This window comes from Gracilinanus agilis, chromosome 1 (genome assembly GCF_016433145.1).
Source record: "Gracilinanus agilis isolate LMUSP501 chromosome 1, AgileGrace, whole genome shotgun sequence".
Lineage (NCBI taxonomy): Eukaryota > Metazoa > Chordata > Mammalia > Didelphimorphia > Didelphidae > Gracilinanus > Gracilinanus agilis.
In genome coordinates this window covers 607,555,211-607,580,225 of record NC_058130.1, presented here as the reverse complement: position 1 = coordinate 607,580,225, position 25,015 = coordinate 607,555,211, and the positions used below count along the sequence as shown (strand labels likewise).

The 25,015-nt window shown below is 37.7% G+C and overlaps 1 pseudogene; it reads left to right on the top strand.

Annotated features, from left to right (window-relative positions):
• Positions 1-3,157: 3,157 nt before the first annotated feature.
• LOC123254648 lies at positions 3,158-9,659 on the top strand (annotated as a pseudogene).
• Positions 9,660-25,015: the final 15,356 nt, after the last annotated feature.

The window sequence follows — 25,015 nt, the reverse complement described above, 5'->3', positions numbered from 1 at the left end:
AAAAAAATCTGTGATACAGTGAAACTGTGATAAGTGAATCACGATATAGTGAGGGATAACAATATTTCTTTTAAAAGCCCATGATACAGTAAAGCTGGGATAAGTGAACCTCAATGTAGCAAGGGATGATTGTATTATTATGTAGCCTTTCAAGGTTAATAAGGCACCTTACAAATACTAACTCATTTAAGTCTCATGACAACTGGGGGTGAGGGGGGCAGGTCTATTATTATCCCCAATTTACATAGGAGGAAACTGAGGCAGAGAGAGGTTAAATGAATTGTCCGGGGTTGCATAGCTAGAACATGTTTGAGGTAGGAATTGAACTAAGGTCTTGGCTCCAGGTCCAGTTCTTTATACACTGCATGCTTAGCTACCTCGAAATAAAGGAGGAATCATAGGCCCACAAGGAATTTACTACCCCAGCTACAATCATTACTCATACTTATACAGTGTTCCAAAAGCTTAAATGATTTAAAACTTTGCCAAATTTTTTGGAACACCCTCTGTAGCATTTTAGGGTTTATGAAACACTTTCCTGGCAACACATTCATGAGAGAGGTAGAGTATGAGAATTAGTATCTATATTTTACACGAGGAAACTGGAATTCTGCTGTCTAATATAAAAGATAGAAGATAGGAAACTGAAACAAAATGCATGTGTTCAAAATAGAAGAAAAAATACAAAGAAGAATTTATTTTGAGTTTAAAAAAAGTATTGTAAGAGTTTTAAGGAAGAAGACTTTCTAAATGAAGGGCCATTGTATTAGACAGGGAGCTTCTGGAGGGCAGGGACTGTCTTTTATCATTTTTTTTTTTTTTGCGACCTCAGTACATGGTGTGGGGCTTGTAAACATTTAATAAATGCTTACTGACTGACTGACATCAAAACTGGGCCTTGAATGATGGATGTAATTTTAATAAACTGAGATGGCAGGGAAGGAGTATTCTAAGCTTAAGAGAATAATATGGTCAGAAGTCCATGACATGTTCAGAGAATATAAAACAATAGCTTGAGATGAAGTGGAAAGGTAGTTTGTGGAATGCCTTGAATTTCAGGGTAAAATGTTTCATCTTCTTCATGTGGCATCTGAATAAAGCTTCCAGAACAGAGGGGACTGACATAATGTTATGATTAAAATTATTTCAAGAGATTGGTTTTGGGTAAGAATATCAGTTTATTGATTAGGCTGGCATTATAAACAATAAATTGATAGGTTAGAGGTCCCCTCAAATGACCTAGAAACTCCATCAGGCAGATCTATAAATAGAGTTTTAGGAGTTCATCATTCAGCCCTCGGACCCAAACACCCCAAGACATCTCTAATTGGTAAATGAGTTAATTAGGAGGCAGTCCATCAAACTATTGCCCCCTCCTCATCCTTATGTGATAAAAGTCACATAGTTTTTTCTAATAGTCAGATGTTAAAAAGGAAGATATTCATTGGGGAAAGAAAGGACAAAGAAAATATAAAAAGTGGAATCTCTGTCCCAGAACCTAGATCCAGAAAAACACAGTAATTTCTCCTAATTTATAATCCTTATGTAGAAATTAATATAGTATATGAAGAATAAGTTCTCACAATAATCAGAATTATTTGTTAGGAAGATTATCTCTCATCCCTAGGAGTCATACACTAAACAGGCAGGGGCACCAGAACTACAATATTGTTACTTGTCAAGTTTTTATCAGATTATTGAAAGGATGGTATTAAAAGGAAGACTGGGGGGTCCCAGTGTTTTAGCTTGATGGACAAGTCAATCAGTGCTCAGGTCCAAAAGAGAGGTGGTGTTGTTACTTACTCACTTTTCAGTTGTGTCTGGAACTCTTCATGATGCCATTTGGAGTTTTCTTGAGAAAGATACTGAAGTGATTTGCCATTTCCTTCTCCAGCTCATTTTATGGAGGCAAACAGGGTGAAGGGATTTGCCCAGAGTCATACAGCCAGTAAGTGTGTGAGGCTGGGTTTGAACTGCAATATGACCTGATAGAGTAACTCAATCATTCCCACAATACCCTACACCCAAGATTTCCAATTTCTGCTATCCTGGAATATAGATGAAAAAAACAGTCAAACCAAGTTAACAAGCAAGAATCTATTATGAGCCAGGCACAACACTAAGGGATGGGAATACAAAGAAGGGAAAACAGCCCTTGCCCTCAAGGAATTCAAATTTAATGGGGGAGACAACATATAAAAATACTGTACAAATAAGATATATAAAGCTAAAATCAGAGGTAATCTCATAAGGAAGGCACTAAGAGTTAGAAGGACTGAAAAAGGTTTCTTGTGGAAGACGAGGCTTTAGCTGAGACTTTAAAATCAGGTAAGTCAGGAGGAAGTAGAAGGAGGACATTCTAGGTTTGGTTGGACAGCTGATGAAAATGCAGAGTTGGGTGATAGAAGAACAGCTTGGAGGACAGAACCACTGGATCAGACCGTAAGTGGAGACATTTGAAGTATGTGCAGGACATAAGAAGACTGGAAAGCTAGGGAGGGTACATATAACAAAGGGCTCACAAGAGCTAGTTATAACATTTTAAGAGCTGCAAAATGCTTTATGTTTATTATCCAATTTGATTCTCTGAGGTAAGTGCTCTTATTATCTCCATTTTACAGTTGAAGAAACTGAGGTTGAGAGAAGATAAGTAACTTTCCTAGGAGAGAGAGAGAGAGAGAGAGAGAGTGCTCATAACATCTTCTCTCAGAGCAAGCTATAAGAATAAAGAGAAGCTAATTCTGGTAAACAGTAACTGAAGAGAAAAGTAATAACTCAGCATGAATTGGTGCAAGTCACAAAGTTGGTTAAAGGAGTTAGCTCAATAATGCTAGTATCCTCTATTTTCCGCAGTTGAAGGCAAAATCAGTTCTTGGCATGCATGTGGCATTATTCTCTGTTAAGGGCCCTTCAAAGAGCAAGAATCTTTTATTCCTTCTACCATAACAAGAGAACACATTCTTATGCAAGGTTTGCTGGTAGAAATTGAAAAAGTTATCCAAGATAAGCACCATTTGTTTGTGGATATAATATTGACTTGTAAAAACTTAAATTTGCATTTCATGAAGGAATATTTTTGAAGGTATGCCAAAGAAACTGTTTACAAAGTATTTTGCTCTTTTCACTGAAAGGGAAAAGGGAAATTTTGTGTGCGAGGATGGGTGCCAGCTGGGGGCGTAGTTGGTATGTTTCCCAGCTGATACAGAAATGTATTTCTCTCAACAGGGAAACAAGACGAAAAGGGGAGAAGGAAAAAAGAAGGAGGGTAATTTAGCAAAAGCAAAACAAACTCTAACGATGTATAAAAATATTCATAGCTCTTTTTGCAATGCCATAGAGTTAGAAACAGAGGAGGAATGGCTAAACAAGTTATGATACATGAATGTGATGGAATACTGTTGTGTTGTAAGAAATGATGGAGGGAATAGTTTCAGAAAAACCTGGGAAGATTTGCATGAAATGATGCAAATAAATTTATATTTTATACAATTTATATAAATTATACAAAAATTTACACATTAACATCCTAAAAACAAATAATTTTAAAAGACTTGGAAACTGTGATAAAAGCAATGACCAGCCTTGATTCCAGATTACTGATATTGTGACTTTTTTTGGACATGGCCAATGTAGGCAGCTAGGTGACATAGTGGATAGAACACTGGTTCAGGAGTCAGGAAGACCTGAATTTAAATAGAATTTGAATCCAGCCTCAGATGCTTACTAACTGTGTGATTCTGGACAAATCACTTAACCTCTTTTTGTCTTAGTTTCCTCAATTGTAAAATGGGAATAATGATAGCATCTATACCTGCCAGTGTTAAAGCAAGGATCAAATGAGGTATTTGCAAAGTGCTTAGTACAATTTTTGGCAGGCAGTAGGTGCTATATAAATGCTAGCTCTTATTATTTTTGTTTTGCTTGACTTAATATATTCACACCCCTACACCCTCATCCTTTCTTATCTGAACTACAAAAACAGGTTTTCTAATTCCTTATATCTCTTTATAATTTATTTTGCTGTATAACCATTAAATATTACTAATGTATAGTTCTGACTTTGTCACTCTCCTGCCTAATGAACTACCTATTATCTCTAGAATCATATACACATTCCTCTGCTTGACATTCTAAGAGGGAAGGGAAGGATTTTAAAAAAAAGAAAGAATGAGGGTGGTATCTATCAACAAAGATAAGAGGATGAATGTGAGGGATATTGTGGAGGTAAAAGACTGAATGAAAAATGTGGGAAGAGGGAGGAGGTAAGATTTACTTCAGGGTTGTGAAACTGGGGTCTAATGTTGCTTTTAACAGAAATGATGGAAGTTTGAAATAAGGATAGGTTTGGGGCAAAAGAACAGTGAGTTCTATTTTGGGCACGTTGATTTTGGAGATGTTGATGAGATATATTCTATTAGGAATATAGGTATGTGGAGATTAAAATTAATATGCAAAATACTAAATATTATATTTATTAATATTTTTATTAATAATAAACTAACAACAGAGATTAACCAAAAGGTACTAACCAGCTCGCTCCCAGGAACCAAAGAGAAAGAGGGAGGAGTTACAGACAACCGAAAAACAATGATGCGACCATGAAAATGTGGAGGCACAGGAGAGATTAAAGGGAATTTGGGGAAAATTAAGGGACTTACCTTCCCAGTTGTGTGACCCTGGGCAAGTCACTTGACCCCCATTGCCCACCCTTACCACTCTTCCACCTATGAGACAATACACCGAAGTACAAGGGTTAAAAAAAAAAATTAAGGGACTTATGGGGGATGAAGTCCAAGGTTCAAAATTTCCATTTATACGGGCAGATGGTGATTTAGGATAGGATCCCAGGAGAGAGACTGGGGCTGAATATATAGATCTGGGAGCAATTTACTGCTCTTCTTAGAAATGAAACTAAGACAGAGGGTAAAGGTTTAAAAAAAAAAAAAGAAGAAAGATTAGGTTCATGAAAATCCAAAGAATGAGTATCAATGAAAGGGAATAGTTGACAGTATTAGATACTACAGAGATGTCAAGAAGGATATACCCCTGAAGGATGATGATTGTGAATAGGCTTTATTAGATTTTGCTATTAAAATATTACTGATAACTTAGGATGGAGCAGTTTAAGTTGAATGATGGCATCAAAAGCTATATTCCAAGAGACTGAGTGTTGAAGATGAGAGGAATTGGAGACAACAAAGATAGACAACCTTTTTTAGGAGTTTGTGAAGAGGAGGAAAAATATAGCTCATTGGGTGGAGGGTGGAATCAAGTGAGACTTTTTAAAAGACCAAGGAAGACATGACTATGTTTATAAGCAACAGAGGAATTAGCAGATGGGGAGAAATACTTAGAGAAAGGGTGATGATCACGGGGACAATCTGCCAGAAGAGAAGGATGAGAATAAGAATAGGATAAGAGAGAATGAGACAGGGTACAAGTGGAGGGGTTGATCTTGGTTAAGAACATGAGCACATCTTCATCTAGACTAGAGACTAGAATACAGAGTGCAGAAAGAATAGGGGGATAATATCAAGGAGTTTTGAGGTATAGAATAAGGGAAAAGAGGGAGCTCAGGGCAAATGGCTTCTATTTTTTCAGTAAAATATTAGGTAAGGTCTTCTATTGAGAGGGTGAAGGGAAGGGAACCTTTTCTATACTCTTCACATCAAACTAGCTGTCAAGTTCTACCAATTCTACCATTACAAACTTTCTCTGATCTGTTTCTTTCTCTTTAACCCAACTGACAGTATATGCCTTCCTATCTTCATTTTCCTCACTCCAATTCATCCTTGACATTACTACCTGACTAATTTTGTTTATGCTTTGATCTGGTTCCATCTCTCTGCTTAAAGATCGTTCCTAGCAAGTTCATTGCCTGCCAAGTACAGTTCAGTCTTCTCTGTCTGGAATTCAGTTCATACCTAAGAGCTGTGGTATATGAGAGGTTTGTAGGTGGCATGGGCATTGTACCCCCAAAACTATAGAAGTGTTTCAGGCAAACTCTAAGCAGGGAGATTCCTTTGCTCCCTTCTGTCCTTGTGACTCCTAATCCAATAAAATCTGATAACTTCTATAAGACCCTGAGATTATTATCCTCTTTGGATTGTCCTTTAGATGGACAGAGAGATATCAACAAGTTGTATCTCAGACATTAATATGTTCCCATAACCAGTGATGGGCAAATTATGGCCCTTGGGCCAGATGCTGGTCCACTGAAATGTTCTATCCTGCCACGCGACATTATTCCTAATCTGACAATGAGTAGGATACAATACAAACTTCGAAAGAGTTGCCTTAGAAACAGACTGACATATGAGCATTTCCTTTCCTTTGGCCCCCTCTTTAAAAAGTTTGCCCATCACTGCCCTAAACTATGAGGTTCACTCCCTATGTCTCTAGGCAGACCTAGTCAGATGACCAACTCCCCAGCCCCCACCAAATGCCTGAGGGTTTATCTCGAGTCATCTTCACTGTGGAACAGAGTAATGTCTCCACTGTTGTAAAGAGTATAAAATTCCCCGGATTGATGTCATCTGGGGGACAGCTTTTCCATCCATGCTGTCCTCCTAAGGAATGGCTTCCCATCTTGATGTTCCACCTTGCTATCCTCCTGGCCATTCTCAACATTACTTTACAAATTAATAAATTTCTCTTTTTATTTTTAAGCTAAGTTTTGTAGTCTTGCATTCTTGCAAAAGGTACCCTTCCCAAATCCTAGGGTTCACTTCTAGCACCCCACAACTTAGGTATGGGAGATTAAAGGGAGATCAGAATAAAAAGGTTGGAGAAAAAGTGGAAGTACCAGAATAGCAGAAATCAAAGTCTATAAGAAAATTGGCTAACATGTCTTCCACAATCTATACTCACCCCATCTTTTCAGCTTCATTTCATACTAGTTCCCTTCAAAGAAATACTTTAGTATTCTAGGCAAGCTGGAGTACTTTTTATCCCTCACATATGCCTAGCACTTTTCTTCTTCTTTGTTCATGCTGGCTTCTTCCCTACATCAAGAATGTTCTACCTCCTTCCCTCTCCTCACTTGCTGAAATCCTACCCATCTTTCAAAGTTCAACTCAGCATCACCCACTTCCTTAAGACTTCCCTGATCTCCCCCACTGGAAATGTGTAAATAAAAAAGAAACAATAACTCAGGTCTTCTTTTAAGACTACATAAAGCAAGAGCAAACAGGGTAGCTCAGTGGATTGAGAGCTAGGCTTAGAGATAGGAGGTCCTGGGTTCAAATTTGACCTCAGACACTTCCTAGCTGTGTGATCCTGGGCAAGTCACTTAACCCCCATTGCCTAGCCCTTACCAATCTTCTGTCTTGGAACCAATACATAGTATTGATTTCTAAGGCAGAAGGTAAGGGCTTAAAAAAAAAAACCGACCACATAAAACAACACTTTGGTTCAATGAATGAACTGTCCTGATTATGTATTCTTGGCTTTGGCTTCATTTTACCTCCTCTTCCGTTGAGTGATTAGTTACTTTCAATTTGTGAAAGCTTGGGAGACATCAGGATCTTGTAGAATAATGTCTCGTTGATGTCCATTTAAAAAAATGTTTCTTATTACTTGCCAAGAAGGAGGTGAAAATACAATTAAGTTACTAATTAATCTAAACAAAACAGAACAGAACAGAGCAGAGCAGAGCAAGGTCAATACTCTAGCTGGAAGTTTAAAGTTGAACACATCCTATTATTTGCTGGAAGAAAATGCCAATTCAACCTTGATTGCCATGGATACAAGACAAATCCACTTGACAGGTTCAATTATCTGCTAATAAGACCTTCCATCATAATATGGCCTATCAGCTAAAATGATCACTAAGTGGATCTTCTGAATCATTAGGGTATGAAGGTCCAGTAAAATATGCTAAAAGGTACTGACCTAAGGGACCTCAGAGCTGTGGAAGAGAGAGAGTGGGTGAGGAGAGTGGCAGAAAAGGGAAGGGGATGTGGAATTAAAGGGAGATCAGAATAAATAGGTTGGAAGGTGAGAGTGGAGATACTGGAACAGGAGAAATCAAGGCCCTGGCAAGGATCTTTATCTCCTCCCATGATGAAATTGGTGGACAATGACCACATGTTCTTCCTATGGCAGCAGGATAACAGGGACTCACTCAATTTAGGCACTTGTGGGTAACACAGACTTACACATGCAGAACTAGATGGATAGATAGACAGACAGACATAGATCTACAGATAGATGATTGATAGATACAATTTGATAGATAGATAGATAGATAGATAGATAGATAGTTAGATAGACAGAAAGAAAAATGACCTCTTCCAGGAGAAAGAAGCATCCCAAATACTGAAGTGGAAACCACTAGTTTAACAACATAGCTTAAAATATATCACCTTTAGAATCTGGAAAACTGATTACAGCTAAAAAAGTCCAATCTAAGAGTTCCAAGAAGTGGAATTTGGAAGCTAGAAAGTATCTCCTATTCTGTTAGGAGCTAAAATTTTCTCAGTCACTGAAAAGGAATTTTTTCCCCTAAGTACTCAAAAGGATGAAGTTTTAGAGGTATTATCTGCTTGCCATTCCCTAGATCAGTGATTCCCAAAGTGGATGCTACTGCACCCTGATGGGTGTTGCAGCGATCCAGGGAGGTGGTGATGGCCACAGGTGCATTTATCTTTCCTATCAATTGCTATTAAAATTTTAAAAATTAATTTCCAGGGGGCTAAGTAATATTTTTTCTGGAAAGGGGGCAGTAGGCCAAAAAAGTTTGGGAACCACTGCCCTAGATGATGGTCATTTTGACATTGTGTTATAGTAACCAATTCTGTCTTCTCCAAAGTTATAGGAGACCTCTGCTGGGCAAAGATTCCCATGCCCTAAAAGGCATTTGTAATGAAGCTGTGGAAAGGAAAGGCTTATTACACAAAGAAGTGTTGGCATCATCATTTGTTAAAGTCCCTTGAAAGGAATATGTGATCCATAATCACTATATTACAACTCCTCTATCCAAAGAAGAAAATGAATTTCCTTTGGCAAACAAAATGGTTATGGTCAAAGATTTTAATTCCTTTGAAAGGTTCTTAGAGTAGTTTACATGCCCCAAAATGTTTACTGTGTTCATGGGGATGAAAAAGCCCCTGCTAAATTTAAAGATGCTGTGGAGTGCTTGGTGAGCTGCTTCTTCAATCTTTTTCTTGCCACCAAAATGGAACCAGTTGTCTATGGTGTAATATCCAGACCAGGCTAACCTGAACTGCATGAGAGACCTTTCACCTCTGAAGCATGAATGGAAGTATATAATCAACACCTGCAGGCAGGATTTCCCACTGAAAACCAATAATGAAATTGTTAACTAAAACAATCCAAAGGAAAAAATATAACCCCAAGTATCCCAAGGCTTTGGGATCATATTGAGAGGACAAAGTATGTCCATAAAGGATATAAAAGTGAACAAGTCTTTTACATGAGAAAGACCAGCATTTTAGTCTTTTCCTTCCCCAAAGCCAGCAATCTACTTTGCCTTTGCCTGTGTTGCCCTCACAAGGAAGTATGTTAATTTTGTTAGAAGTGACCAAGCCATAGGTTTACTCCAGTGGTTTCAGGATACTTACTGTCCATATGAATATTTCTGGATGACACTAAGTAAAATTCTGGGTGTGTGTAACTACTTTTCTCATTTCTGTTGACATATCAAGTTGATGTTGGTAGTGTCTCCTCAGAATATCCAATAAAGAAACAATTTTGGCCTCACTTCCCTTATTTTAGACCTTAAAGGGACTTTCAATTTTTAAATTATTATTTATTATAAACTGGACTTTTTTTTAGTCATTTCAGTCATGTCTGACTCTGTATTTTCTTAGCAATGATACTGGAGTAGTTTGCCATTTCCTTCTCTAGCTCATTTTGGAGATGAGAAACCGAAGCAAACAGGGATAAGTGATTTGCCCAGGATCTCCCAGAAAGTAAGCGTCCAAGGCCAGATTTGAATTCAGGTCTTCCCAGCTCCAGATTTTCTATTTGTAGTGTCACATTTGCTTATTCTAGGTAGGACAATGGATAGAATTTACTGGACCCAAAGTCAAGAAGACTCATCTTCCTGAATTCAGATCTGGCCTCAGACACTTACTAGCTGTGTGATCTTGAGTATGCCACTTAATCCTGTTTGCTTCAATTTCTAGTAAGTGTCTGAGGTCAGATTTGAACTCAGGAAGATACTGACTTTAGGCCAGCCACTCTATCTACTACTCCACCAACCCTACCATCAACTAAATAACCAATGAAAATACAACTATTTACATATACAACCATGACCTTTTGTTATGTATAGTTTATTTACTTTATCTTTAATGTTTTAATAATGTGTTATTCTTATTACACCAAAAATCAATGCAGAGCACTTTCTAGATTTTCCATTATAAGTATGGATTAATTTTTAACAAGATGGTAACTAAATTGACCTGTTTGTTTCCTTGTCTATTTCTGAACTTTCTCTTCTTAGCAGTTTCCTAGATTTTGTTGCTGTTATTTAAATAGTTGTAATCATTAAGATTATTAGTTTTTACTTTTGCTTTCCTTGTATTTGTTTGTAGTCTTCATATTTAGCCATCTTTTATAGTACAGTAACATATGCGTATACCCAAGTTTGTTTAATCAGTCTCTAATCACTGAAAAAATAGGTCTTATTTAGTTTTTTGTTATTAAGAGTAATACTAGGATGGCAGCTGGGTGGTTCAGTTCAAATCTGGTCTCAGACACTTCCTAGCTGTGTGACCCTGGACAAGTAACTTAACCCTAATTGCTTAGCCTTTACGACTCTTCTGCCTTGGAACCAATACATGTTATTGATTCTAAGATAGAAGGGTAAGGGTTTAAAAAAAGAGAATACTGCTCAGAACATTTTTGTCCAAGTAGATTTTTTCAAAAAATGTTTTTCAATAATATTCTTGGAGTGCAGTCCTAATAATGGGATCACTGGGTCACAGTGTATGAACAGGTTTTAGTTCTCACTATATAATGTCGCATTGCCTTCCAAAAATAAATGCACCAATTCACAACCTCATCACCAGTGTAATCCAGGGTCACCTGTTAATATTTCTCCACAGCCCAAACAGCATTGAATTTTAATATTTTTAACTTCTTTTCCAAATTAATAGGTGGAAGGTAGCACCTAAGAATTGTTTTAATTTGTATTTCTTTGATTATCGGAAAATTCAAACAATTGTCAAGTGTTTATTTAATTTGTGCTGCTTTTCAAGGCTGCCTACTTGCACGCTTTGACCACCTATTTACTGATAAACTGATATTACAACTTGGAAAATTATGTTAATTCTTCATAGATCATAGATGTTAAAACTTTAATTAGAAATGCTTATAGCAAAGTTTTTTTCCTCCCTAATCTGTTTCTTTCCCTTTTATTCTGAATGCATTGTCTTGATTATACAAATGTTTTTTCTATAATCATTTAAAATTATTTCCTATAACCATCATTTTTTATTATATTCTATATCCATTATTTTTTATTTTATTCTATAGCCATTATTTTTCTATAACCAAATCCATCTATTTGATGCCCAATCATTTTCTCTGTACTTCACTTCAGTGCCTCATGAGGGTGTGAATATGATCCTGGACTCTCAAAAATTATGCCAGTAGAGATAAAGCTCTGATTCTCCATACCATGAAAGGCTTCAGATATAGACTATATATGAAGAAATGGCCTGGTTAAGTATCACAGCTGCTCACAGCCAATAGGCTTATTTTAGGTAATTAATTTGCTGACTGTGGCAACATGGAAAATAATGAAAGATCCCAAATGGTCCTCAGGCCAATGCAACTCTCTTTTGTAGAGAAGGTAGCAAAGTAGTCGAAAAGGAAGTAGGCTAGATTGTCTTTAGACATGAATTTAACTATTGGTTGTCTAAAAGGAAGATCCCTCTCCTATCATCCAAGAGTTGACTTACTGCTAGAGGAACTATATTGTCCCAAAGAAAGTTATTCTTGCTTTAAATTAATCCAGAAACAAAGAGGAAGTTCCTCAGATTAATGGAAGAGTTGATCTTCTACTGTATCCAAAGGTTACAAAGTAGCATCATTTCACAGAAAATGTGGTCATAATAAAAATGAATCAAAATGCCATCTTTTGATCCAGTCGAATTCAACAAACATTAAGTATTTCTGTCAAGTATTATATATGTAAGGTATTATGATATAAAGATAAAAAATAAAGTAGGCCTTGCCCTCAAGATGCTTTTACACATTTACATTTGCACAAGAAATATAAAAATTTAAAGAGAGAGAAAATGTTAAAAACTGTGGGAACCGGAAAAGCCTCATGGAAGACTTATCATATGAACTCTCTTTTAAAAGAATCTAGAAATTCCAAAGGGTCAAAGTGAGCACATAGTGCTCTCCGGATATGTGCAAAGATTTGTGAAAAAGACTTGCCCTTGTGCAGAGATGACTTGTGTAAAGTCACAGAGGACAAAGATGGTAAATTGAGTATTGGTAAGTCAGTTTGACTCTAATGGAGAATATGTAAATGGCAGTAATTTGTAATAAGATTTAAGAGTTAGGTGGGAGCCAGACTGTGGATTATGCCAGGCTGATGAGTTTGTAGTTTATCTTAGAGATAACACAGAGTCAGTAAAGATTGCTGAGGAGTGGGAAGTGGGTGACATGATCAGATCTGTATTTTAGAACAGCAACTTGACAATACAGTTCATCTTTGGAAGATGTATTAGAGAGCTGGAAACTAGGAGTAAAATCAATTAGGAGCATATTACAGTAGTATGGGCAAGGGATAATAAGAATTAAAACTACTGTAGAAACCACATGATTAGAGAAAAGGCGATAGACTGGAAAGACAAGGAATTAGGATCAATAAAACTTGGCAACTGTATATAGTGGTTGATGGATAGGAAAAATCAAAAATGGCTCTAGGGCTGCGAACCTGTGTGATTGGAAGGATGGTAATGTTTTTAACATAGAGAAATAAAGAGTTCAGATGGGGTTTGGGGAATATATAGTAAGTTCCATTTTGGAATTTATGATGCCCTTAGGACATCCAGTGGAGATGCCCAGGTATTGTGAGGCTAAAGTTTGGGAGAGATTGGGGTTGGATACCTAAACTTGGGAGTCATCTTGATAGAAATGATCATTGAACCCATAGCAGCCAATGAGATCCTCCAGGTGGAGAATTAGAGAGAGAAAAGGCCTAGGAAAGAGCACTGGGTGGACACCCAAAATGGATGACAGGACAATGATGATCTAGCAAAGTAGAATTCATAAGAAGGGTCAGAAAGAGATTAAGAACAAAAATGAAGCAGCAAAGCAGAAGTCATGGAAGAAAAGGATATATGAAAAGAGAGAGAAAAATAACTTCAGAAGTCCAAGAGAATGAGAACTCATAAAAGGCTAATGGATTTAGTAGTCTAGAGGTCATTGTTTAGCCAGGACATGACCATTTCAGATGAGTGGTGGGTTCAAAAGTCAAATTGCAAAAGATTTGAGAAGTGAGAATTGAGGAGATGGAAGCAGTAAATAGGAGAGACCCCTTCTAGTAATTCAACTCTGAAAGAAAGAAGAAATATAAAACGATAATATCTTGAGCATTCCTTTCTCAGACATGAGGCCTCTGGAATAACCTATTTCTGATCCATATTTCTGATCCATGAATCTATAATTCAAGAGTCTTCACTGATATATTTACTTTTTCTCCAATCAAAGCATGCAATTAGTTTAAAGCAAAGGCATTTAATGAAAGCACATAATGAGAAAAATCACAGCAGAACATTCTTCTCTATAAACCTGGGGTACACTCTTCCACAAATATACCATCATTTGAAGGGCAGTTGGGTGACACAGTGGATTGAGAGCCAGGGCTAGAGACTGGAGGTCCTGGGTTCAAATATGACCTCAGATACTTCCTAGCTATGTGACCCTGGGCAAGTCACTTAACCCTCATTGCCTAACCCTTATTGCTCCTCTGCCTTGGAACCCATACAAAATATTGATTTTAAGACAGAAGGTAAGAGTTTTAAAAAATAATAAAATTATATATAAATATAAACTCATATGAGGGAGGAAGCATATACAGGAATTTTGCATGAGGATGCATGTGTTCTCTATATGTTTGCAAACATATAGAGAACACATGCAGCCAGGGTACAAATGTAGATAGAACTCATACCACCCACGTTGGGGACTACTAATGTCCATCGATGTCTTCTGGTGATGTTATCTTGAAGCTGTCTCACCATATTTCTTTTCAATTAGGTGTTGCTGGTCTCCACTGATCCCATACTGACTGCTAAGATTACTGCTGGGCATACAGTATCCACTGGGCATTGCTCTATTGGTCTCATGATGGCTGCTGGGCAGGCTAGACTCTACTAGCCATTGTTCTGCTGGTCTCTGAAGGTATGATCGTGACTGCTGGGTGTGGAGTCTCTGGGATTGTTCCCTGACACTAGCTAGCTTTTAGGTCTTATCACTTCGGCTCCAGTTGGCGAGACTTTATGTCTAACTTCCGCTAACAAAAACTGAGCAGAATATCTCCAGATTAAGATGTTTGTTTGTTTTTAAATCTCTGAACTTGTTCCCTGTTCCTGTCAAAATTTTAGTTTATGAGAAACAAGTAAATTTTGGAAAAACATGGAAATATCTATATGAAATTATGAAGAGCAAAATGAGCAAAACCAAGAGACTATTATATACAGCAATAGAAATATTGTTTGAAGAATGACTTTGTGTATGTCTGCCTCCAGAGAAAGAACCTATAAATAAAAATGAGTAAGACATAGTTTTACATATAATAATATCTTTTTTGTTAAATGATGCCTTCTGTAATGGGGTCGGGGAGGGACGGAGTTAACCAGGTATTTTAATGTAACAAATAGATACATTTATTTTTTTAAAAAATATAACTTATGGTTAGACATTCCCGAGATCCTTTGTGCCTTAATGTACAAAAAAATTTGATAAAGTCAACAAAATTTGTAGGCTTTGGATTCAACTTTCCCAGTCCCCACTCCCACTTTTGGGTAGGGTCCCCAGAGGGTCCACTACTTCCCCGCTGGTCTGTGGGATTAATCCAGAAGGGCTAGGGAGGTATTTTTCTAATTCTACATCATTTTTCTGAGTGGCAGCTAGGTGGCTGCAGTGGATAGAGCACCAGGACTTGAGTACAAATCCAAACTCAGACACATACAAGCTGTGTGACCCTGAGAAAGTCACTTAATCCTGTTTGCCTCAGTTTCCTCATCTGTAAAATGAGAATCTTTGCCATTCTAGTATCTTTGCCATGAAAACTCCAAATGGGGTAATGAAAAGACCAACATAATTGAAATGACTGTCCAATAACAAAAAACCTATATCTCACAAGCCCCAGCAATGTGCCTCTCTTCATGATTATCAGTTGATATCAATTAGCCAGACTTAATCAACATTTAGAAACCTGGGTAGTTTTACTACTGGAGTACGGTTGGTATAGTTACTATAAAATATCCTGTCAAAAGTCTATGATATTCTCTCTTTTTTTAAATCTTAAAATCTAATTAATTAATTAATTTAGAAAATTTTACCGTGGTTCCATGATTCATATTCTTTCCCTCCCCTCCTCCTTCCCCTGTCCTGTAGCCAATGAGCAATTCCACTGGGTTTTACATGTCTCATTGATGAAGACTCATTTCCATATTATTAATATTTGCAATAGAGTGATCATTTATAGTATGACATTCTCTTATATAAAATAGAATCCTAAGAAAAGTGAGAGCATATATGAGGAGCATATATGAGGAGCAACACAATTCCTGGATGTCCTTTTGCAAAAGTACTATTAGTAAAAATAACAAAAATGATAACAGCTAGCATTTATATGGCACTGTGTGCCAAGCATGTTGCTAAATGCTTTATAAATATCTTGTTCTATTAGCAGTCATCCTTAAGACTTTAATATTCTTTAGATATAGTGTAACTTTTCTTTGCTGGGCTCCTTTTTGAGGCTTAAATCCATTTCCAGTCTTTCGTAGGGACCTGATGCACCTTGCAGTCAGCTGTTCCAGACACTGCTAGGATGCCAAAGGGATGACTGAAAGTTTAAAATTCTCTAGACCCTTTAAAATGGACAAGAACAAGGAGGCACCTAGGCAACTAAATAGACAGAGAACTAAATAGATAGAGATAGAAAAGATAGAGAGATCAAATCTGATCATGGATATGAGGTTTTTTAAGCCCTTACCTTCCATCTTAGAATCTGTACTATATGTTGGTTCCAAGGCAGAAGAGCAGTAAGGACTAAGCAATGAGGGATAAGTGACTTGCCCTGAGTCACACAGCTATGAAATGTCTAAGGCCAGATTTGGACCTAGAATCTCTTGTTCTCTAGGTCTATCCACTGAGCCACCTAGCTGTCCCTAAGGTAAAGATTTAAAAAATCAAAAACTAACACAAAACTTATAAGGCTTCCTTTAGACCAAGGATGTAGGGAGAAGGCCAAGGCACTCTTCTCCTTCCCCTTCTCCCCAAGCTATTTTTTCAAGGATTCAGCCAGAATGTTTTTTAACTCTCCCCTGCCAGACTCACCAATCTCTTGGGACCCAAGTGGCTTCATATTTCATAAACTAATCACAGAACATGACCAGCCGTCCTCAGGCAATCCAAACACATATTTTGTGCAAAGTTACTCAAGTTATCAAGGACTTCCCCCCCCCATTTAGTCTGGGGCTTATGTCGAATTGATTGATTAAATAGGAAAGTGCTTTCACCTGGTATAAATATTAAGGTTTAGCTTCTTGACACATACTTTATTTTATCTATCTATCTCAATCTAGCAATCCATTGTCCATCTAGCCATTCTCTCTCTCTCTCTCTCTGACACTCTATCCACTGAGCCACCTAACTGCCCACCCCCTCCCCACTTATTTTATTATTTTATATATATGTATATGTATATTTATGTATATATATATATATATTTATAACCCTTACCTTCCGTCTTGGAGTCAATACTGTGTATTGAACCCAGGACCTCCCATCTCTAAGCCTGGCTCTCAATCCACTGAGCCACCCAGCTGCCCCTGACACTTATTTTAAATGGGGTGGGATAATTTGATTTGTTTGCTCAATCTACACTTACCCCCACACTTAGGTAGCAAAAGGTAAACTGAGGAGGTATGTCTTTGTTCTCTACCCCACCAAACCCACATACCTGACTTAAGTATTTGCTTCTGTCACCTGCAAAACCCGTAGCTTTTGTGTAGTATTTTGGCCAGCAAAAAGCTTGCTGTGTCTATAATAGCAGGGTCAAGTGAAGATTTTTTTAAGGCTCAAGATAATTGCAGCTTATGTACCAACATCTGCTGCAGAGAATAACATAATTAAGGGAGGATTAAACTAATTAAGAGCAGGTCTGGAAGCAGCAGCAAGGAGCAAGAAGCATGGCTACTTTTCCATCTGGTTTAGTGGGTGATTGGGATGAGGAGGTGGGGGAGGTTATGAAATAAGGAGAAATAAGTACTAGACACTGTGGCAAGGGATTTTGTGTCCTCTGAAAGGAGACAAGTTTCCATGAATTCAAAGTAGATGTAAGATGAAGCATCTGACATGAAGGGGAATACTTTATCACTCAAATGGCAATTCCAGAGAGCACATTAGAACCAGAGGCTGAGAAGGATTTGAACCATGGAGAGGTACAAAAGTGGAAAGGTGTAGAGGGAGATGAATATCAGAAGAAGTACCAGGAAGAACAGATTCATCTAGATCAAAGCGAGCCGCAACTGAATTGCAGGGAGAGGGAAGCAAGAGGTAGGACTTTGCCAGGTATGGGATGGAGAAGGAACTACTTGTCATTGGAAGGGTAAGCCTTCTAGTATCTGTGGAGTCCTGAGGCTCAGGATCTTTAGATAGATTAGCACAGAAGCTCTGAAAGGTGGGCCATTTTTTAGGCTAGGCCCTCTTCTCTTTCTTTCTTTTTTTTTTTTTTAAACCCTTAACTTCTGTGTATTGGCTCCTAGGTGGAAGAGTGGTAAGGGAGGGCAATGAGGGTCAAGTGACTTACCCAGGGTCACACAGCTGGGAAGTGTCTGAGGCCGGATTTGAACCCAGGACCTCCCATCTCTAGGCCTGACTCTCAATCCACTGAGCTACCCAGCTGCCCCTAGGCTATCTTCTCTTGAGAATCTGTGCTTCCATAATATGTTGTTGCTTTGCCTAATTCTACAAATGTCCCATTGATATTTTTATTGGTGTTTCATTAAGTTGTAAATTAACTCGGGAAATATTGCCACCTTTACTATGTTGGCTTAAAAGTCATCTGCCCTCAGATATTTCCAAGCTATGTGACCCTGAGCAAGTCACTTAACTCCCATTGCCTAGTCCTTCCTGCTCTTCTGCCTTGAAATCTATTCTTAGTGCCAATTCTAAGGGAGAAAATGTGTTTTGAAAAAAAAGAGAAAGAAGGGATGATATGATGAATAATTTATAAGAATTATGAATGTAGACTTTTTAATACAAGGAAATATGTACATAGAATAATTCAAATAAAAGTCATCAGTATAATACACACATAATATAGATTTACAAACATATATAGTATCTGTGTAAAAATGCATGACAGATATGAAAAAGGGTCAGACCATGATTTAGAATTTAACTTCCATTATTGTCTGTGACATTAGGTTGAGATAGAGTGGTTAGAGTGCTAAAGGAGGCATTAGGAAGACCCAAGACCCAAGTCTGAATCCAGCCTCAGGCACTTACTAGTTATGTGACCCCGAGCAAGTCACTATCTAACCTATCTGCCTCAGTTTCCTCCTTTGTAAAATATGAATAATAGCAGGGTTGTTGTAAGGACAAAATAAGATAACATATGGAAAGCTTTGCAAATATTATATATAATATATATCATAAATATGAAATATTATATAAATGCTAGCTTACTACCATCACATCATAATACAGAGTGGAAATCTTCCTTTCATAGACCTTCAGACGACAGATTGCTGGTTTATGGCTAAACACACACCAAACCCAGAAGTCCAAAATAGAACAGTCAGTTGCTATGGTAGAAGACAAACAACAACTGTGTAAACAGGAAGTGAAAGCTATCCCCATCCCAAAAGGGCAGAGACATGATAGAACAAAGAAAACACCGGCATGTAGGTATGCTTCAGAGGATAAGCTGCTGTGGTTCAGGAGTCTATAGGCAAATCAATTTACCTTTAAAAACCTTTTAAAAAATTACTAAAACATTTATGCCCTTTGACTCAGTTATCCCACTATTTGTTATATGCCAAGGGAAGTCAATGTACATTTTGGGAAAATGTTAATAGCAACCCTTGTGGAAGTAACAAACAGAAAACCAAGTAAAACTAATTGTTGAGATGAGAAACTTTTCTCCCTGCTACCACTTCACATAGTCACATCCCTAGCTGCTTTTCTATCCCTCTACCACCCATTGTCCTCTGCTTTTTTGACCCTTGTCTTAAAGGCCCCCAAACTGTACAAGTTATTTTTATTTTACTTTTTAAAGTTTTACTGGTGCCTTTAATTTTAACTGTCTTCTCCATTTTTTAATCTACCCTCCTTGCTTCCTTTGTCCAGGAAACCTATCCTTTTAACAAAGATTAAAAACAAGCAAACAGGAGAAGCTAAGTGTACAATACACAGTATTGGTTCCAAGATGGTTTAAAAAGGTGTTTTTTTAAATTACAAATTTTGTATTCATTTTCTTTCATGATATGATATTTGTTCAATAAACTTCTTTCAAATTTTCATTATTTTCCTTCTGTTACTATTGTTTTATTTGCTCTGGCTAGCTCTCTCTTAGAAGTTTTGTTCTTAAGCCTTTTTCTTATATTCCTGGTAGCTCATCTTTGACTTCCCTCCTCATTCTTGGCCCAGCTGCCCTCCACTGCTAGGAGATTGATTTCCTTTTCTTCAGCATAGCCCCTAGAGGCTAAGCATCCTCCAATCTCCTTGAGTTGGAGAGTGTGGGAGCCTAGAGCTGAGTCCTTTCCTAGGGTAAATTCCATGGGGATTTAACTGACCCTAGATTAGTTTCTAGAAGTATTTCAGTCACAGAAGCTACATCTCCTCTCGCCAACTCAGCTCTGCAGTGTCTTCTCCCACACTCTCCACACATACATGTTTAAATTATGGGTGGATTTAATTGGATTTCCTTTCCTCTCCATGGCTGGACTGAATTAATGTTTTCAGCTCTTGTGAAATGGGGTAGTGCCAAGTGCACTACATCACTGCCATGGTGGCTGCAAGACAGGAGACCCCAAGACCAGACCCTGAAATACAAGCTTATGAGGTTCTTTGCATGGGCTATACTCTATGCACCAAGTGGGTTTGGGGGTGGGGAAGATGATTGAGAACTTTAAATTCTCAACTTTAAATGATTGATGTTATTTCATTAGGTTTTCCCCTTGTCTTTTGTTCTAATCCACTTCTCTTGAGTAGTCAGCTTTAATTATTCTAAGCTGGGGATATACTTATCTCTTAGGAGGTTGTTAGTTGGGAAAGTAGGCATAAAACAACTATATTCTCCTCCTAGTTCTGCTTCTGACTCTCTAGGCTTCACCAATATGATTCAGCTGCATTCTCACCTAAGAACTGCCCTTAGTGCCCTTCTCAACCAGAAACCCTTTCTCAGATGCCTTCTCATCCAGAAACTGCCCTTTCCTGGGGCCATCTCACTCTAGAGCACCCAACCTGCCAATCTGGCTCCTTTTTTTCACGGTGAGTTCCTTCTAGGACTCTCTATTTTGGGGACAGGCATATGTCAATCAGGCTTAATTCTCCTCTTAGTCATGTCCCTAACTCCTAAATTGGGCACAGTGCTTCAACCTGGGAACCTCCTTTATTTCCTTGACTTTTTAGCTTCCTTTTGTATATCATCTTCCCCCATTTCAACACAAGCAACTTAAGGGAAGGCATTGTCTTTCTTTTAGTTTATATTTGTATCCATTGTCCTTAGCTGTGTGCCAGACACAGTAAGTGCTTAATAAAGACCAATTACTAGCTTGCCTACTCCTACCTACAAAATGCCTATCATGTGATTCACTGAGCACGTTATTTTAGTAGAGAAGTCATGTAAATTTGTTGATGAACAATCATGCAATGCTGTTGCTCTCAGGAAAACCTCTATCTCCAGAACTCTAGCAATCCGGTCTTTTCTTATCTGGTCTGTGAGTCTGTGTTCCTTACTTGGAATCTGTCTCTGGTTTTGTTCTTAGGAAGGTACCTTCTTTCTGTGATGCTGAAAGGGCAATGAACACTCATGGAGTATTCCATTGGACTGTTTTTCATTGGGAAAACTGAGAAGGGATCAGAGGTCTAGCCTGGGTTAATCAATTCTCTTGAGGGGACAAATTGGTATTGCTTTGGGGGTTAAACCCATCTAATTGTTTGCATCTGAGTGGGTGTCTCTGAGGCTCCCTCTTCTCCATTTCCAAAGAACATCACCAAAAGAAGACTGAGATACCAATAACACTTGGGTCCTTTGGTTGTCATTGTCATTTGGGGAGGGTGAACATGCTTTGCATAGTTACCTAACTTCATAATTTATAAAAACAAACCACAAAATTATTTTGGGGCAAGCAAATATATGAAGTCTCTGCACACTTGTTGTATGGGTGGTCTTAGAAAAGGAGAAGGTGACCAAGGAAGGAAAGGCAAGCAGAACGTGCTACTTTGTGGGGTATATGGTTTCAGAGGCAATGAACTATCAGTTGTCAAGCTAGCAGAGACCAGGAACTACTCAGTGACTCTCAGGAAAGGCATGCCATATATAAATCTTCCTATCAGTTGATAATATACTTTTCTCTGTTTCTGTTAGAAAAGGATTTATCAATTTTGTTTTCTAAAATCAATAGACATTTCACTTTCCAGTTACTTTCTAACCTTAATTCTATATTGTTAGCTTCTTTTTTTTTAATCCCTTACCTTCCATTTTAAAATCAATATTAGGTATTGGTTCTAAGGCAGAAGACTGGTAAGGGCTAGGCAATGGGGTCAAGTGACTTGCCTAGGGTCCCACAACTAGGAAGTGTCTGAGACCTGATTTGAACCCAGGACCTCCTGTCTCAATCTTCTGAGCCACCCAGCTGCCCACTATACTGTTAGCTTCTGAAATAAATGTATTCATATTTCCAAAAAAAGATATGCTTAAAATTTGGATATATTGTCATCTCGTGGTAATAGTGTGGCTACAACTAGGTGATCCAAACAATGTCCTAAATTCCAGAATGTTTGTGGGGCACGTGTTTTTCTTTGTATGAAATTTATCTTCTTGGCATGGAAGTGATCTAGATTCTTTTTTTTTAAACCCTTATCTTCTATTTTAGAATTGCTACAAGTACAGAATCAGGAAAACATTGTACACAGTAACAGAAAATTACAGAATGATCAACTGTGATAGACTTAGCTATTCTCAGTAATACAATGATCCAGGACAACTCTGAAGGACTTATGACAAAGAATGCTACCCACCTGCAGAGAAAAAACTGTTGGAGTCAGAATGCAGACAGAAGAATATGATTTTTCAATTGCTTATTTGGGCTTATGTTTGGGGGTTTTGGTTTTATAAGACTACTCACTCACAAAAATAAACAATATGGAAATATGTTTTGCATGATAATCCATGTATAACTCAGATCAAATTGCCTGCCAACATTGGGAGGGGGAAGGAAAGGAAGAGAGGGAGATAAATTTGATCATATAACTTGGGAAAATTGGAGTGGAAATTTGTTATTACATGTAATTGGTTTAAAAAAAATTAGTGCAAGTATTGGTTACAAAGCAGAAAAGCAGCAAAGGCTAGGCAATGGGCATTAAGTGACTTGTCCAGGTCATACAGCTAGGAAGCATATGAGGTCTGATTTGAACCCAGATCCTTCACACTTCTATTCTCTAAGCTACCTAGCTGCTCCTGACCCTAAATTCTTGAAGGACCCGCTTTGACAGATTCTACAAAAGAGGTGATGAGCACTGAATATTGCAATAAAAAAAATGAAGTTGATTCTATCTTTAATAGGCAGAAAAATTTTAGTTATTAACTTGGAAATCATTTCAGGATCAGATAGATATCTATGTAATCAGGTCATTATTTGGTCAGTGCAGAAGTCAAAATCAATACCAAGTTAGAAAGGATAAATGGGAGAAAATGCTAACCGATCTTTTAATATTCCTAACTGACCCATGGAAAAAACTCCTGACTCTGTAAAGTGGTAAATGGACCAAAGGAGAGATATTTGCTTATCATGTTTTTTTCCACCCCAAAACCCTTACCTTCTATCTTAGAATCAATACTGTGTATTAGTTCCAAGGCAAAAGAGTGGTAAGGGCTAGGCAATTGGGGGGTGGTGATGAAGTGACTTGTCCAGGGTCACACAACTAGGAAGTATCTGAGATCATATTTGAACCCAGGACCTCTTCTTTCTAGGCCTGGCTCTCAATCCACTGAGACACTTAGATTTTCCTTATCATTATTTCTTAGAAAAAGTTTAACTGATACTAAATTGTCACTACAATGAAGAAACAGAAGGAGTCCAGAAACTGCCTTAGCCAGCATATATTTTATCTCCTTCCCTAGGAAGGATTCATAGCAGCCAAGAGAAACATGAGTTTTAGAGTAAAAAACATTTGTAAAACATTTCAGAGAAGGATGACAGAACTGTGTACAATATCATCTCACAGATCAGCAAGAAGCAGTTGGGGGAAAACAAACCTGTGGTGAGCTTGTTAAGATTTCCTGCTAAGCCAGATAATCCTGAATGCATTTCCTGGTCAGCAGGAATTGTGTGTTTTGTTTTGTTTTGTCTTTGTATCCCCAGTGCAATAGTTCTTAAAGGGTATGCTATAATACACTAGTTTTTGTCAAGTTTCAAAAGGTGTGCTACAAAACTTTGGATGCTGCATATAAAAGAAAATTTATAGATAATTTGGCTTAGCATAAAAATTTGACTGGTTCTCTTGGGGAAATGACTTTCAAATATTTTCACACTTAGTCAAAAGCCTATCAACTAAGCATTTATCACTTACTTTAAGGAGAGTGCAATGATTAAAGCCTCATAAAAGAACATGGTTTGTAAATGTAATCTCTCCCCCCATTCTGGTGTCATATATGCAATAGATGCTAAATAAATATTTATTGAATTGAATAAAGAATGTTATAGAAGGTGGTCAATATATGCACAGCAGTCCCCTTTTATTTGAGGTTTCTTTTATCCAAGATAGTCTGCCCACAGCAATAGTCTCTCTTGGTTTCAGATCTGCTTTCACTTTGAAGGCTTTTGGTTTTTATTTTTTGTTTTTCAGGCTTGGGGTGGGATATAAGGGAGAAGGGAGAGAGAGCATAGTATTATTTAGTTAACATAGGTGTTAAAAGGTAAACAGTAAAGCCAGAATTGTTCATGGTTTTAAGTATCCACTGGGAGTCAAAGAGCATCTCCCCCATGGATAAGAAGGGTAAGTACTGTATAAGATTTTACAATTTACTTTGTTATACTTGTATTTGATGTTGGTATTATCTTACTGTGTGTTTAACTTCTTTAAATTTTGTTATGCATATGTATATGCAAAATAATCATGTTATTTATGGGGTCAGCAGGTGTTTGCTTATATCTGCAGTTTTACCTAGCTAGGGTAGGTCTTGGAACATATCTCCTGTGGATATGGGGCCCTACTGTATGTACAAATATGGAACTTAGCCCAGAATTGAGAAAGAAGTAGAAATTAGACCGAATTGCTTTTGGGTCATTTCCCAGTGTTGTTAGTTATCTCAGGATACTCACTAGTACAAAAGTTCATGCTACAAGACAGAATAGGAGCTATACAAGACTACAGGTACACAGATTTAAAGCTGAAAAAAGCTAACAAGTGTCAACCTTCCCCCCTCCTCCCCACCCCTATTTAAAGATGAGGAAACTAAGACCCCTATATGTGAAGAAGCTTGCTCATCAACATCTGATGTGACTTTTGAATATGTGTTCCTGACTCCAAGCCCAATGTGCTTACAGACAAAGCATTCTCTCTCTCT